Source organism: Haliotis cracherodii, unplaced genomic scaffold (genome assembly GCF_022045235.1).
Source record: "Haliotis cracherodii isolate W230 unplaced genomic scaffold, xgHalCrac1.p SCAF_24, whole genome shotgun sequence".
Classification (NCBI taxonomy): Eukaryota; Metazoa; Mollusca; class Gastropoda; order Lepetellida; family Haliotidae; genus Haliotis; species Haliotis cracherodii.
Window position 1 is genome coordinate 9,362,859 of NW_027266280.1, and position 9,662 is coordinate 9,372,520.

General features: G+C 43.0%; 1 pseudogene; it reads left to right on the forward strand.

Moving 5' to 3' along the window:
* Nucleotides 1-5,083, forward strand: part of LOC139472304 (sodium/glucose cotransporter 4-like) — a 31,794-nt pseudogene extending 26,711 nt beyond the window's left edge.
* The last annotated feature ends 4,579 nt before the right edge of the window (nt 5,084-9,662 follow it).

Genomic DNA, 9,662 nt, shown 5'->3' on the forward strand with positions numbered 1-9,662 from the left:
CAAACGTTTACGGCCTACCTCCCTCTGGTTTTGTTTCACCAAATTAGTTCGATATGAATAAAGTGAAAACGGCTTTCATCCGCTTTCATTTCATTTCACTAGCTTACGATCACACCAAGTGACCCCAAGGAAAATTAATATCTATAATTGTCTTGCTTAATCATTACACACACAGCTTAGTAATTGGGATAGATAGTGGATGTGTATCTATCATGATGTGTGATACTCACGTTTTCGTATGCCTTCTTTGCAGGGTGCTTTCTGGGGCCTGATGGTCGGACTCGTCACTGGGCTGATCCGCTTTGCCTGGGAGTATTCGTATGCTCCGACCCCCTGCGGTGAAACCTCAGACAACCCCATGCCTGACATCCTCTCCAAAGTCCATTACCTCCATTTCGGGTGTATCCTGTTCCTCATCGTCACCATTGTCACCATCATCATCAGTCTGCTCACAAAATCAATTGATGACATCCACGTAAGAATTCGTCACGCACTATATTTTCATTAGCATTTGTGCTCAAGATCTGTCATATGTTTGCTTGTTGTTTAACGCCGCACTCAGCAATACTCCAGCTATATGACGGCGGTCTGTAAATAATCAAGTCTGGACGAGACAATCCAGTGATTGACATCATGAGCATCGATCCACGCATTTGGGATACGATGACAAGCATGAACCAAGTCAGCGAGCCTGACCACCCGATCCCTTTAGTCGTCTCTTACGACAAGCATAGTCGTCTATTACGGCAAGCATGGGTTGCTGAAGACCTATTCTATCCCGGATCTTCACGGGCCTCTCTGTCATATGTAACTATACCTATTAGTTATTTTTTATCATATGTTATCGATATCCAAAGAAATACTTCTACATGATTTTATTTGATAAAACATAATTTGATTTTTTTTAAATAAAAAAACAAAAAAATAATTCGCATAATATACAACTGGTGATGGGTATCTTAGACATCTTATCTTTTTGCATTTTCGGGGAAATTTTACAACCTCGCAAACATGTGGTTGCAAATCTATTTCTTACCCCAGTCTTCACTGAACCAATTCATTTTTACACAAAATTACCCTGTCACAGATTACTTTTTACAAACTATTTCAGGGATGGTTGAATAGACGGAATCAAATTTAACAACAGTTCTTTCAATTTTCAGTTACATAAAAAAACAACTCAATATATATTTCTTTTCCCCCTCAGTTTATCTGCCCAACAATAATGGAGGATGCAATGAAACAATCATCACATACAAACCCATGTAATGACAAGAAGACAAAATGTTTGCTACAAAGAATGTTGATCACTAGCATCCATCTTCTAATGTAATGACAACGGTTTGCTCTTTCCAGTTGGTTCGGCTGACATTCTGGAACCGCTATGAAACTGGGCCACGTGTCGACATCGACGAGGCGCAAATAGCCCAGGAGGAGAAGGAGAAACAAGAAGCCTTGGCCGCGGCGCCAATAGGTTAGTATGTTCACTATCGCCCATGGCTACCTCCCCAAAAGGTTAGTATGTTCACTATCGCCCATGGCTACCTCCCCAAAAGGTTAGTATGTTCACTATCGCCCATGGCTACCTCCCCAAAAGGTTAGTATGTTCAATATTGCCCATGGCCTCCTCCTCAAAAGGTTAGTATGTTCAATATTGCCCATGGCTACCTCCCCAAAAGGTTAGTATGATCAATATTGCTCTTGGCTACCTCCCCAAAAGGTTAATATGTTCAATATTGCCCATGGCTCCCTCCCCAAAAGGTTAGTATGTTCAATATTGCCCATGGCTTCCTCCCCAAAAGGTTAGTATGTTCAATATTGCCCATGGCTTCCTCCCCAAAGGGTTAGTATGTTCAATATTGCCCATGGCTTCCTCCCCAAAAGGTTAGTATGTTCAATATTGCCCATGGCTCCCTCCCCAAAAGGTTAGTATGTTCAATATTGCCCATGGCTTCCTCCCCAAAAGGTTAGTATGTTCACTATTGCCCATGGCTTCCTCCCCAAAAGGTTAATATGTTCAATATTGCCCATGGCTACCTCCACAAAAGCTTAGTATGTTCAATACTGCCCATGGGTCCCTCCCCAAAAGGTTAGTATGATCAATATTGCTCTTGGCTACCTCCCCAAATGGTTAATATGTTCAATATTGCCCATGGCTCCCTCCCCAAAAGGTTGGTATGTTCAATATTGCCCATGGCTCCCTCCCCAAAAGGTTAATATGTTCACTATTGCCCATGGCTTCCTCCCCAAAAGGTTAGTATGTTCACTATTGCCCATGGCTTCCTCCCCAAAAGGTTAATATGTTCAATATTGCCCATGGCTACCTCCACAAAAGCTTAGTATGTTCAATACTGCCCATGGGTCCCTCCCCAAAAGGTTAGTATGATCAATATTGCTCTTGGCTACCTCCCCAAATGGTTAATATGTTCAATATTGCCCATGGCTCCCTCCCCAAAAGGTTGGTATGTTCAATATTGCCCATAGCTCCCTCCACAAAAGATGAATTTGTTCACTATTGCCCATGGCTCCCTCCCCAAAAGGTAAGTTTGTTCACTTTTGCTCATGGCTACCTCCTCAAGAGGTTGATATGTTCAATATTGCCCAAAAGGTTAATATGTTCAATTTTTCCTACGGCTGACTCCCAAATCGGTTAGTATGTTCAATGTTGCCTATAGATGTAAAAAGATCAGGTTTGAGTGATCCATAAAGATTGCTCCTTTCTTAATAACCAGAAACAGAACAATGACTTTAAACCAGAAAGGGAGCTTCACTGTTGTTGATATGTCTTGAAGGAGTCGTGCATCTCGTTATTCATTCCCCGTGTTGCAGTGGATTACGACAGTCTACCATGGTACAGGAAAGCGGGGCAGTGGATCTGTGGCATCGAGAAGATGAACCAGCAACAGGAGCTCACCCCAGAGCAGAAGGCAGCGTTGGAGGCCAAACAAACGTCCATCTACGAGGGGAAGACATGGAGACGAGTCCTCAATTTCAACGCTATCCTACTGATGACTGTAGCCACCTTCATGTGGGGCTTCTATGCTTAAAGGACAGTCGAAACATTGATCACCTACCTGGGACTACAAAATCATTGAAACGTTGACACTGTAGTCAGAATTGAAATGGCAATGAAATATTTTACTCATATAGTTGTGTCAGTAGATTGAGTAACATATATGTTCCGTAACAGAATATTTTTAGACGTTCTGCTATGTAGGAGCTTACCAGTCTAAATGCACCTGAATCTAGCCGTCATATACGATACTAACTCAACCACACCGAAGTGTCATACATTTCCGCTCTATAGTTAAATTCATACATCATTTGTTTCACGATTATGACAAGTTATTGCTGTAATACTCTGAGAGTAACAAAGGAATTGGGTAATATTTTTGACAAATAGCATCATACTGTTTCACTATGTTATAATCAGGGTAAAAGAAAACAATTGTATAGTGTATTCTTATGTCATCCATACATTCACTGGTAAATTTAGAATTTTTAAATTATAGCAGACGCTCTTGTGAAATATTATATCACCAAGACGTCCAAAAAGAAGTTCCAACAATGCCTAGCCATCGACCGGCCCTTTTCCCCGCGTAACGAACTTTTAAGTCAAAATTATTCAGTTGAAAGAAAATTGAAATTTGGTGCTCAGCAAAAAGTCCCAATGTAGTTTGAACTATCGCTGCTATTAATCAATATGCATTTGAATCAATGCTTTAATGTTATGACCATCTGGATGTTTCTTTCTGGCATAATATGTATCCATAAAATCAGTTTTGTATAGTTGATGGAAATGATTTGGTACCACACAAGCCAAAATCAAATGCTACTTATTCGCTTTTAAATTTGTATGATGCATGTACTCGACGTTTTATGTCGTTGTAATGGAGAGTGTGATGTATAGTATTATGTATGAATTAACACAAGATGATCTAAATACTCATTGTTAGACATATCTCTGTATAGATGTATCACTGTCACAGGCCCATGTAGTGCATGATCTTCTTGAACTCATAATTGATCTGTCAAACATTCAAATATAAATGCCACACTGTTCTATTCCAGCCTATGTTAAAGGATAATCAACTATTGTGTCGTGGTTTCTGTGATGACACCAGGTGTAAACGAACAGGAAGTGTGTTTTACTCAAATAACCCTGTCCATATCCAATAGAAATTTCTGCATAAAGCAGAGTCGATTTTGAATTCCGACTATATCACGAGCATGTGTTTATGAATCACTATCAAACAGTAATGAGTTCAGGTGTTCGCGAAAAAGTGAGCGTATCCTGCCCCATCGGTGTCACAAACACATGCAAAGGCAAGTCAATTGTTCACCTGAAGAAACACGGAAACATATGATACAAGTCAAAATAGGGAATTGCATCGGACATCGTACATGGATGACAGACACGTTACCGTAGATGTATCAAATACTGTGGTACTATACTTAATAACCAGTCGGGATCACTGAAAATCACTGATGACACTGAGTGTTCGCGAAAAGGGTCACCATGTCCTACAGGTTCAAGATAACTGTCTCAATAGCCTCAACTTTTGATTCTCAAGACTAATTCGACACAGCTGGAATGTATAACACCATATTCCTTAATATTGGAAAAACAATTATTTAAGGTGTAATAGGTCTTATTATAAATTTCACAATGTTGGTAGGTTTTGGAGAATGTGAATCTTATATTTGTAGACATTACCCCGTAGCTCTGTCTAACAGTGTTATATTATACTGGGCGACGTACGTTTGACGTACGTTTGACGTACGTTTGATGTACGTTTCTTCGTTTGTGTCTTTTTTATCTCAGTTTGATACTTATTTAAACAGAAATACGATGAAACAGCGCGTGTATTTGTCTCAACTGCGTTTTACAATATACTGTTCACAAATGTTCGTTATTGCATTTTTTGTAACCAAAAAACCGTTTGCCTTAAACATGTGGTTTTTTATGCGGTGCATTGTAAATATTGCTGGAGTTATTATTGTCTGCCAACATGATCAAATGCTACCAGAGTTGTGCCTGATTATATTTTCATTTCAATATATCTACTTTGTAATACTTAAACTGTGTCGTGTTCTTTGTTCGAAACTGAAACTGTTGGAAACTATTTGTTTTCTTTTAAATGTTCACACGTACGTCCGATGGTTGTACCACTGTCGCCATTTGTATCATGTTTCAGTGTCGTGTGGTCGAGAGATGACCTTTTGATAATCAACTATGTACACAGTTCAAGCTGTTCTTGTTGTTTGTGACGTGACCTCAGTGAAGGGACCTCAATGAAGGGACCTCAGTGGAGTGACCTCAGTGACGTGACCTCAGTGAAGGGACTCTCAGTGAAGAGACCTCAGTGAAGTGACCATAGTGAAGGGACCTCAGTGAAGGAACTCTCAGTGAAGAGACCTCAGTGAAGTGACCTCAGTGAAGTAACCTCAGCGAAGAGACCTCAGTGAAGTGACCATAGTGAAGGGACCTCAGTGAAGGAACTCTCAGTGAAGAGACCTCAGTGAAGTGACCTCAGTGAAGTAACCTCAGCGAAGGGACCTCAGTGAAGTGACATCAGTGAAGGGACTCTCAGTGAAGGAACCTCAGTGAAGGGACCTCAGTGATGGGACTCTAAGTGAAGTGACCTCAGTGAAGGGACCTCAGTGAAGGGACTCTAAGTGAAGTGACCTCAGTGAAGGGACCTCAGTCAAGTGATCTCAGTGAAAGGACTCTGTGACGCACTGGTTCCATATCACACTGTTTCCATGACACACTGGTTCCATGACGCACTGGTTCCATGAAGCACTGATTCCATGATGCACTGATTCCATGACACACTGGTTCCATCATGCACTGGTTCCATGACGCTCTGGTTCCATGACGCACTGGTTCCATGACACACTGGTTCCATCATGCACTGGTTCCATGACACACTGGTTCCATGACACACTGGTTCCATCATGCACTGGTTCCATGACGCACTGGTTCCTTATTGACGCACTGGTTCCATCATGCACTGGTTCTATCAAGCACTGGTTCCATGACACACTGGATCCATGACACACTGGTTTCATGACACACTGGATCCATGACACACTGGTTTCATGACACACTGGATCCATGACACACTGGATCCATGACGCACTGGATCCATGACGCACTGGTTCCATGACGCACTGGTTCCATGACGCACTGGTACCATGACGCACTGGTTCCATGCCACACTGATTCAATGACATACTGGTACCATGACACACTGGTTCCATGACACACTGGTTCCATGACACTGGTTCCATGACACACTGGTTCCATGACACACTGGTCTGATGACATACTGGTTCCATGACACTGGTTTAATGACATACTGGTTCCATGATGCACTGGTTCAATGACTCACTGGTTCCATGACACACTGGTTCAATGGCACACTGGTTCTATGACACACTGGTCTGATGACATACTGGTTCCATGACACTGGTTTAATGACATACTGGTTCCATGATGCACTGGTTCAATGACTCACTGGTTCCATGACGCACTGGTTCCATCACGCACTGGCTCCAGCATACACTGGTTACATCACGCACTGGTTAGTGATGTAATATGAGTGTGTTGTCATACTGATGACGTCACAATGGCCTGCAGAGCATTGTGATGCATTTTCATTATATCTTCCAAAGAGTGACATCAAGCGATATTGCCTAGGAAATTGCATAACAGTGCTTTTCAAGCTGATACTCGATGTATACCTTCTTGAAAGAGCCCAAGTTAATTATTGATATTCATTTTATGTTCAACTTTTCGCATCTTTCTTTTCCACGTTCCTATTTAAGGCGTAACGTAAGACAATGCGACCCAAAGTACAAAACACAAATGTTCTATCCAAGTGGAACAGTGGGTAGCGATCCCTTCCCTTTTTTCTGCTTTACCCAAATCCACGAAAGTCTGTTGTGCAATAGATCTCCCCCATATCCAGAAAGTGTTACCACTCCTCCGCTAAACATGTATGAATAGAGCATTGATTTGATACGAAAGGCTTTAATGTAAGCGGCAAGGCACAACCACAGTACTCATTGTGCCCATTCAGAGGTGTACAAGTGTACGATAATAGGGTGTAAAAACCGTGCATTGAAAGCATATGATTCCCCTGACAAGACGCAATGGTCGCTACATATATAAAGGGGTGTACACACTACTGTAATCCTAACAGATGACAACTTACAACACAGAGAGCATTAAACGATCCACTCAGATAAGAACATATAAACTGTCTTCTACAAAAGCACAATGTCTTACTACTTTACAGTCTCCTGTAGTCAGACTGGAGGGTGTTGTTCACAACCACGACAATGTTGCTGAACACTACTTTCAAACTGGCAACCACTAATCTAACCAGAATTATTATTTGTATCAAAGGGTGACGGGGGTGGCAGAAAAGTTATGTAACAATGGTCGACCATTTCTCAACATATTCCCCTCCGAGGTCCACAGGGCGGTCGGGTAGCCTAGTGGTTACAGCGTTCGCTCGTCACGCCGAAGACCCGGGTTCGATTCCCGACATGGGTACAATGTGTGAAGCCCATTTCTGGTGTCCCCCGTCGTGATTGCTGGAATATTGCTAAAAGCGGCGTAAAACCTCACTCACTCACTCACTCCGAGGTCCACACGCTGCTGAAGTACCTGGATCCCACTGGTGTGGAAGGGTTCCTTCTGGCGGTATAAGATGTCCACATAGCAGCCATGACGCCATCACCATTTACATAATTCTTGCCAGACAGTTCTTTCTTCAAGCATTGGAATCTGACGGTGCTAAATCTGGATGTTTGCCACTGGAGCCATTACGACAACAGACTCGTGCACAGATGCATTGTGGAACACCACATCTGTAGCGAGTTGTCCACGACGATTACTCTTCACAGTCTGAAGCAGATTACCATAATATTGGGCATAAATGGTCTAATCTTTTGGGAGGTAGTCCATCAGCAGGATTCCTTTGAAATCCCGGAACACCGAAGACATTCCTTTGAACAGACTTTGCCTGCTTCGGAGGAGGAGACGTTACGCTGCGTTGAATCTTGTTTAGTCTCTGGCTGACAGTGATGAACATAAGACTCGTCCTTGGAGACGTATCGCAACAAACCTTGGACAGACCTTGGAACCAAACGTGATGAAACCTGTGTGATGCCCACTTCATTCCTCAGAATGTTCTCAACTCTCTCAAGAGGGATGCCTTCTGTATTTGCTATGTGACGTGTTCTGAGTCGTCAATCATCCATAATCATATCAGACCGCCTCCGTGGTCTTGTGGTAGAGCTTCCGCCCGGAGAGTGGAAGGTCCGGGGTTCGATCCCTGTGCGAGCCATACCAAAGACGTTAAAAGATGGTACTTGTTGTTACCCTGCCTGGCGCTCGGCATTAAGGGGCTAAAACAAGGACTGGTCGGCTCGGAGTCCGTATGCTGTGTCTGAGTGGGGTATTCATGTTAAACTGCGGCATAGCATCTCAGTGGGCTAGCGCTATAAATCGGCATCACTCCGGTCTAGTACAAGCACACACAGACGTGCATGTGCGTCGCTATATAAGTGCAATAATTTTGGACGCGTCGTTAAACCCCATTTCACATCACATAATCATATCATGTATTGTATCAACATTTCCCTTAGTTGTTGCAGTTTGAGGCCTTTCATCTTTGATCATCTCGAAGGCTCTCTCGTCCTCTCTTGAACTCCGCCCTTAACTTTGATAATGGAAGTAGCATCATCCCCTTAAGTTGACAATATGTCCGCATTGGAGGGAGTGAACTGAGTTTAACGCCGCTTTTAACAGTATTCCAGTCATATCACGGCGTGTCAGCATTATGTGGGAGGAAAGCCCGAAGTGATGCAGGTCTTAGACGTTTACCACTTTGGTGAAACCCACGAGCACGGGTATGGTGCTGACAAACCTAGAAACATAATCGGAGCGAACCGGGATTCGAACCCACAATCATAGGTTTCTGGCGTGCCCAAGGGACGCAACCCTGCACAGCGAATCGCGGCTCCTTAGAACACTGGGCCACCCGTGCCCCCTATGTGAAGTGTATTTTATCAAGAGAAACCCACAAGCACAGGTATGGTGCTGACTAACCTAGAATCAGGATGCGGTTAATCATACGTTTCTGGCGTACCCAAAAGAACGCAACTCTGCACGGCAAATTGCGGCGCCTTTGACAACTCAGACTATCTGAACACGATCATATATTGAGGTTACGGAAATGGGAGAGGTTAGCCGAAATGTCGCCACAGTGCTTCAATGTTGAGATAATCCGATATGACGTCATCCATTAGTAATGACGTCCCACATTCATTACATAATCTGAACAATAGGCTGTCTTCGGTGAAGTTTCTCTGTAGGGTTGCCATCTCATATTTTTTCTTTATTTTCTCTCTTACGCATCAACGAGTATTATATAGAATACTAGTACCCTACTCCAAAACTCCGAATTATCTGTCCCTGTTGAATGAATGCTGTAGTGAGTGAGTTAGTAGGATTTTACCCCGCTTTTAGCAATATTCCAGCAATATCACGGCGGGGGACACCAGAAATGGGCTTCACACATTGTACCCATGTCGGGAATCGAACCCGGGTCTTCGGCGTGACAAGCGAACGCTTTAACCACTAG